The following is an 8,368-nucleotide window of genomic DNA, read 5'->3' on the forward strand; positions in this document are numbered from 1 at the left end:
GCTGCCCAGGCGCCCCAAGAACTAGAAATTCTTGATAACTAACCTGGTGATGCAATCATAATTTTCATTTCTGAGGGGTCTAATTCTTGCTTATCACATCCTTCTCAAGTCAGTGTTGCTGTATGTATCTGGTCACAGATACACTGGGGAGAACAAGTAGCAGATAATATCCAAGCAGATCACCTAAGTTCCAAGTACACTTATTCCTGTCCTCTTGTGAAATCCAGGATCAATTACACCTTTCAGATGACGACTCCTCTCCTTGTTTCCTGGTGCCTAGGAACAAGGTATCCAAAGTGCCCCGGCAGCTGCATAACGTATGTAAGTCAGTGGGAACTTGACTGTGTCCTCTGGCAAGAGGGTAACTCTAGGGCCCAGGAATTCAGGAACAGGAGCACTAAATCTCCCAGTGGGTCGCTGGAGGTGATGACAGTGCTATCGTTTCTACTTCCCTCTTGATTACCAGATCCATACATTCTTTCTACAGGGGACACAGATCTGTATAGAGACCTCTCATTTCATGAATATACTGCAACCTGAAGGGTGGTAGCCATTTTTTCAGGGTCTTGCCTCTGAAATGGCACTTAAGCTCTGTTGTTAAAAGGTTTTTCTACAATTGTATGAGCCTGGCTGCTTCCGCGTGGTCGGGTGTATAATACAACCAGTGGATCCTATGATTATTGTCTCTCTCCTGAACCTCCTTCATTGCAGAGTTAATCAGCTGATCAAATGCTGTGATGTGCGGAAACTATGCCTGTGGACCATGCCTTCTGGTTAGCAGTGGTGGCTAAAACTCAACAGGAAAGGCAATTCTATACCTAGAATACATATCTCTCCTTTAGGAGGACAAACCGCTGACCCTTCCTGTATAGTTGAGTTGCCACAACGTAGCTGATTGGTCTTCTTCAGCAGATCTTAGCGTTGGACTCTGTTGCTGTAAAGTTGTATTAACCTTTGTAAGTTAAGGTCCATGCTATTAGGATAAGACTAGGTTCCATCTCTGTCACTGTGGCCACTTTGGTCATACACCCATCATGCCAGTGTTGGGGCAGTCAATGATGAAAATTGACTAATGTCAACTGACCTAGTCATTCTGTCAATTTTGTTGTTAAATGTATCCTTCATGGCAAATACTTTTTTGTGAGTGCTAACACGCAAAACAAAAGTCTTCAAACCCACACTCCCCCATATATATATAATTTTTTTTTCCTTTCCCCACTGTCATTTCAAGGCCACCCCTGAATATTGCTGTAATGCAACCACCATCCATTTTTGACTTGCACCCAAACTATGTCAAAACTCAGATTTTTTTCTCCTCCTTTAGCTGTTCATGTGGTCTGGGGATCTCCTCTATGGCCAAGGTGTGGGGATCTCCTCTATGGGGATCTCCTCTATGGTGTTCGTGCAACTGTTGTGGAGCTTGCCATAAGCTGCATGTTAGATGGTCTTTCACCACTGATGCCTCTGTGCCATAGGGTCTGCCAGATCATATGGCCAAAGCAGCAGAGCTTCTTGTACTTCAACCTAGAACTGCTGCAGAGCCCTTTCCTCTTTCAGATGTCTTCTGAAAGACATATTTCCATGATATCCAGTATATGGGCTGGGGCAATATTCCTAGATGTGAAATGTGTTGGATCCAAATCCAAAGTGTCTATCAGATTCTGTGGTTCCTTCTATGTGAAAAGAGCCAGAAAATATAGCAATTTTTCTTTTACTTCCTGGGATATCCTGGCATGTCCCTGACCCCTAGACACTCCACTAAAGTACTGGCCCCTGAATCTTCATAGAGTTAATCTCCTACCCGCTGAATCTCCTGTATCTTAACAAGATTTCTAGTGTCCTAAAATTTTTTTGCTCATCCGATCTAATTAGCATAATGTTATGTTATCAATGCGATAGATCGATATGCTGTCTGTCTTGTGGGATATCCACACATTCCAGATTTCTTTAGATTATATTATGATAGGGGCATGGAGAGTTTGCTTAGACTTGCATGAAACTGTGAGTGAATATTTCTTTATATCCCATTTAAACATAAACTGCTCCTGATCCTTTTTTCTGATCAGAATGGGAATACTTAAAAAATAAATACATAATTACAAAATCGATGGCTATATCCCATGTACCTGAGACCTTATTAATCTGCTCTCAAATGATACTGTGTTCATCACAGCAACTGGAACCAGTGATACTACTTAGTTAACCCAGCATAAGTGTACAAGCTTCTACAAGTTCTCCAAGCTTCTGCAAGAAGCTTGTACAAGACTGGAATGTTGAATAACTATACAATACGATAAGAATCACAAATCCTGCATCCTTTAGGAATTTGACTTTGTTATTCAAATTTATCTTTCCCATTTCAGATTCAATATTATTTTTGATTTACTATCTTGGTCACAGCAGCAGTTTCAGAGGTTTTCATTTAGGCCTCCTTCTGTGATCTCTTACCTATAGGCCAGGGGTCTAGTGTGGAGGCTAGTCCAATTGCCAATTATGTCATTGTAATCATACCCTCAGAGAAAGGTAGAAACAGCACCGTATGCCCAATGCTGATCCAGAGCACATGCAGCCTTCTGGAGAACCTGACTCCAGCCCTGCAAGGTATTGCCACTTTGCTGCCACTGGTCTTCCAAAGCCCATACCACCATTCTATCATGCCAGCTGCTTCATGATGGAGGGTAACATGATAAGACTAGTAAATTCTATGAGCATAGGCCCATTGCCACACTTTTTCTGCTCTGGATAGAATTCCTTGATCAGAAACAATGGTGCATAAAATACCATAATGGTGGATAAGGCATTCTGTAAGCTAATAAATAGTAGTTTTGGCAAAATCATTGTGTGCAGGAAAGGAAAATCTGTATGCATGGTGTCCATTGAAGTAAGGAATGTTGCCCTTTCCATGGTGGAAGGGGTCCAATGTAATCAACCTGCCACCAAGTAGCTAGCTGATGACCCTGGGAATAATGCCATACTGGGGACTAAGTGTTCGTTTCTGTTGCTGGGAAACTGGGCACTCAAGAACGGTAGTAGTCAGGTCAGCCTTCATGAATAGAAATCCACTTTCTTGGGCCCATTCATAACCTCCATGCCTGCAAAATAGCCACTTTATTCATGAGTCCATTGGGTGATGACAGGGATGGCTGGGGAAGGAGACTGGCTGGTATCTATGGAATGGGTAATCCTATCCTCTTGGTTATTAAAATTCTTTTTTGCTATGGTCACCCTTTGGTGCTCATTCACTTGGGTCATAAGTATTTTAACTTTTTTTTGACCACTCAAGAGAAGTATCCATATACCACTGTCTTAAATTTCCTTGTCATCGATTTTCCAGTCTTGTTCCTTCTAAGTTCCTGACCATCCAACCAAACCATAGACACAGTCCCATGAATTGGTACATAATCACACAGATAACCCTTTCTCCTTCCAAGCAAAATAAACAACTAGGGGAACTGCCCAAAGTTCTATCCACTGGGAAGTTTTCTCTTTACCTAGTTTCAAGGATGTTCCAGAAAGGGGCTGCAATTCTGCTTCTGTCCACTTTCAGGTAATGCCTGTATATCATCTAAAGATTGCACAGTTATCTGCAAACCAGACCTGAATGTTTTCTTCCTCTGTTAACGGCTCACAGGAAACTCCCCTAGAGCCATGGATTGAGGACGGAAGAGAGAAAGCTGTGCAGTAGAGGTAGGGAGTCTGTGCATTTGGACCTCTTCTTTGTGTAACTTACTTCTGCCGTCAGGGCCAGCTCAGGCCCAACCACGTATATAGCACTTCCATTTGATGATGCAGTGCTGTTGTGCATGCTAATTTTTATGGCTTAGTGGGTCAGATACCAGCCAGCTTATGATAGACAACTCAGGTCGCCTGGTGACTTGGTGATCCATAGTTCGAAGGCTCAGTAGTAGGCTAAAAGCTTTCTCTGAAAAGAAAATAGTTACCTGCAGAGATTGGTGGGGTTTTGCTAAAAATTTCTAAGGGCCTACACTGCACTTGACCTATAGGGGTCTGTTAAAGGTTCTAAACAGCATCCCTAGCTGCCACCAACCCTTCAAGCACCATTCGATCTGCTGGATTATATGGCCCAAGCAGCAGAGCAACTTGCACAGCAGCCTGGACCTCCTGCAGAGCCTTCTCCTGTTCTGTGTACCAATAAAAACTATCAGCTATTAGGATCACTCAGTAAATGGACAAGAATAACACACTGAAATGAGGACTATGTTGTCTCCAAAATCCAAAGAGGCCCACCAGGCATTGTGTCTCTGTTTTGGTCATAGGCCGAGTCAGATGCAACAATGTATCCTTTACCTTAAAAATGATATCTCCACATGCCTCACACCACTGGACCCCTAGAAATTCTACCAAGGTAGAAGTCTCCTGAATTTTTGTTGGATTTATTTCTCACCTTCTAGCATGAAAATGTCTTACCAATAACTATAAACTAGTTGCTATGTCTTGCTCACTGGGTCCAATCAGCATAATGTCAACAGTGTAATATCTTATAGAAAGGAAAGAAGACCAAAGTTCCTGAGAAGTAAATTATGACATAGGTCTGGAAAGTTGATATACTTATGAGATAGAACAGTGAAGTTATATTGCTAGCCAACTGAAAGAAACTGTTTCTGGTATACCTTACTGACAGGAATGGCAAAAAAAGAATTTGCCAGATCAATAGCTGCATACCAGTTACCAGGGGATATGTTAACTTACTCAAGCAATGAAACCACATCTGGTATAGTACCTGCAATTGGAGTCAGGACCTGGTTAAACCTACTATCAGCCACTGTCATTCTCCATCTGTCTTTTGCACAGGTCGAAAGGTAAGTCGAATGGGTATGCAGTGGATATCAACACTCCTGCATCCTTCAAGTCCTTGATGATGGTCCTAATATATGCAATCGTTCTAGGAATGCAATACTGGTTCACTAGTTTCCTCGATGGAGGCAGTTCTAGTGGCTTCCACTTGTCCTTTCCCAGCATAATAGTCCTGAATCCATAGGTAAGGGAACCAATGTGAGGAATCTGCCAGATGCTGAGTAGATCTATTTCAATTACACATTCTGGAACTCTGGGAATGACCACAGAATGGGTTTGGGGACTGACTGCACCCATTGTAAGATGTACCTAAGCTGAAAATGCATTAATCTCCTGAACTCCATAAGACTCGACTCTAACTAGGCCACAGTGATGGTTTAGGTTTCCTAGCATTAGTGTCAGCTCAGAGCCAGTGTCCAGTAGTTCCTGAAAGATCTGATTATTTCCTTTTCCCCAAAGCACAGTTACCCTAGTAAAAGGTCCCATGGGGAAGGCTAGCAGAAAGATTAGCATTATAAATTTTTGGTAGTCTACTGGGATTCTTCCTTCAGGGGATCAAAACTTCATTCAAGGGGCTCTGGATCTGTAAACTAGTCAAGCCTGGTAATTGATCAAGGGAATGTGACTCTTTGTTTTTATGATTCAGGAACTCTTGGTGCCACACTCTTAGGGCTCTCTAGAGAAATAGAATCAATAGAATATGAGATATATTATAAAGAATTAGCTCATGTGATTATGGAAACTGAGAGATCCTTTCATCTGCCATCTGCAAACTGGAGACCCAGGAAAGCTGGAGGTATAGTTGAAAGGCCTGAGAGCCAGAAAGCCAATGGTGTAGACTGCAGTCCAAGTCTGAGGGCCTGAGAACCCCCAGACCTGTGAGGGCAAAAATATCGATGTCCCAGCTCAGCAGCCAGGTAGAGCACTAATTCAGCTTTCTGACTGTTTATTCTATTCACGTCTCAACGTATTATATGATGCCCACCACATTGGGGAGGATCACATGCCTTACTCAGTTCACTAATTCAGATGCTAATGTCTTCCAAGCACACTCACAAACACACACTCAGAAATATGTTTAACCAGTATTTGAACATTTCTTGATCCAATCACCTCAGCACACAAAATCAACCATCAGAGTCATCATCTCCCCCAGACTTCAAAGAGCAACCACCATAGCAGCACATTTGCCTCACTCTGGAAACTTTCCTAGAGCATCAAGTCTCATATTCTGAGACATCCATTTGTATATTCTACTACCCACCCCCGATCAAGCTATCTCAACATCTACTCCAATTGATATTTTCTTGTCTCTTATGTGTACATGCTACCAAATTCTAGCAACCCTTTCAGTGTATAATCTCTTTCAGGCTCATAATATCTGCAGTCATGTTATGCTGAGATTTAACTTTTGGTTTTCAGCCTGAAAACAAAGAAAGGAGTTTGGAACAGCTCTTGGGGTGGGATGGCAGGAAATATCAATTCTTCCTAGGCCTCTGCAGTGTCTTTCAACACAACAGATGTAGTAACTCTTACTAGAGAAAGGTGCATCAACCTCTGCCAGCCCAGAAACGTCATGGGGGTCTGCAAGATGCTCAGAGGTCTCCATTTAGGTAACCCATTCCAAGACTTTGGGCCCCAGGATTTCCATACTAGAGCACTGGCCTTAGCATTGGCTGAACATTCAAACATCTCTCATCTTTACCAATTTATTACATTGTTACCCTGCTGCTCATGCCTGTCAGCTCTTCTGCAAGAGGTAAGGCTGCTTTGTAAGTTACCAAGACAACCTCTTACTTTCACAGTTTTCCATTAGCTGCCTATTAATGATCCTTAGTTCTCATTAGCCCTCATCAGGTGGTTAATACAACTTAGTAGTCAGCTAACTCCACTCTCTTTGTAGGCATTTTTTACACCATTATCTTTGAAATTCCCAAATAGTCACACCTGCAAAATCATTTCTTTCCATGTGAACATTTGCCAAGGTAACGGTGGTAAACTTTTTAACAATTGGGGTCCTACTTTAAGCAGGAATTCTCATGCCCGACCTACCAGCCAGGATGGTGTTCTCTTTGCTTGTTACGTGATGAAATGAGCCAGTCCCAAATTTACATCTTAATATCTGTTTCCTCAGTTCCACTTGTGTTATTCTGGGTTCTCCCAAAAGCAGATGCTAAGATAGGGTTCGATGTGCAGGGTCTTTACTGGGGGAAGTGCTAGTGAGGGAAAATGGATCTAGAGGAGGCTGTGAGAGCCATTAAATTCTGATAAGTCTGATCACTATCAAGGAGAGAGGCAAGGAAGAGTCAGAGCCTGCAGTGCGCTTCTAAGTTTCAACAAGGCCAAGTTTTCAAGCCGGAGTTACCCAGCAGAGGAGGCCCAGGCGTGACAGAATAGGCCTGCCTAAACGTACCTTCTACATTCAGGCACTGGCTGGGAGCAACTCTTGGAAAGCCCAGCCTCAACATGAACGCGGTGTGGTGATGGACCAGAACGCAGCAGCTGGAGCCAGCAGTCAATTATGCCCCTCCCTAGGAAGTCTGAGAGGTGTATTGTTTCATGGTAGCCACATATTTACACCATTTATGTTGAGACATTGTTTAACAATGACACAGAAATTTTATTTTTGTAAAATGGAAGAAAGGGTTTGAAACACAGCCATGGTTAATCCTGTTGGTTTAGTAAATGGCGAATAGCATCTCTAGTGGTCAGCACTGATGAGGGAATAATATGAGATGCATGATGAGAGGAGGAAAAAAAAACACTGATTCCTCAGCTTACAAAGATGAAAGGAGCAGATCTGTATGTAAATGAGGCACCGAATAATGCAAATGGACAGTAAATTTTGCTAATAGAGTCACTGACATTTCTAAGTGCGGTTTTTCTCCTTCATTCATCAGGTCATGGTATCCAGGATAAAAGTTTAAAAGGATTCAAAACCATTATGCATACCATATTAACAGTTTAGTTAATCTCTAATCTGAGTTATCTTTAGCCATCTAAATAACCAAAGTAAGGCACGACTCACTAGAAAGTTTGTATTTTCCAAAATTAATACTACTTAATTTGAAAAAAAAATATATCACCTCACTACTATAATCAAGGAGTTTCTGTATCAATTCATGTTGCATAAAATGTAAAGCTTGCACTAAAATTGTTTCATTTGCAAATAGAAATGCTTTCTCCTGCATGAAATCCTTTTTCAACTATATGTCCTACCAAACCCTGCCAAGATACAAACAGTCTGCTCACACTGTGTTTTTTTGTTTGTTTGTGGGTTTTTTTGTTGTTTTTTTTCCCCCTGTAATGAATGCTGAAGAGCCAATGAGCCCATCTGGCATGTAGAGACAAAAATAAAAATAAATAGACGTCTCTGTAATAGATATAGAATGAACAAGCACATATTTGGCTAAGAACTCAGGTATTTCCAAAAATATGTTAAAATTGACTTTCACAAATTAATGCCACCTTCACATCAATTATCTGAAATTCAATGGAAATTTCTATTCCTGTAACAATACGATATTCAAATAGTGGTATTAAGATGATGTGG

General features: G+C 41.7%; 1 pseudogene; it reads right to left on the reverse strand.

Moving 5' to 3' along the window:
• Positions 1-326: 326 nt before the first annotated feature.
• Positions 327-7,283, reverse strand: LOC125282820 (uncharacterized; annotated as a pseudogene).
• Between the last annotated feature and the right edge of the window lie 1,085 nt (positions 7,284-8,368).

Source organism: Ursus arctos, unplaced genomic scaffold (genome assembly GCF_023065955.2).
Source record: "Ursus arctos isolate Adak ecotype North America unplaced genomic scaffold, UrsArc2.0 scaffold_29, whole genome shotgun sequence".
In the NCBI taxonomy this organism is placed as follows: Eukaryota; Metazoa; Chordata; class Mammalia; order Carnivora; family Ursidae; genus Ursus; species Ursus arctos.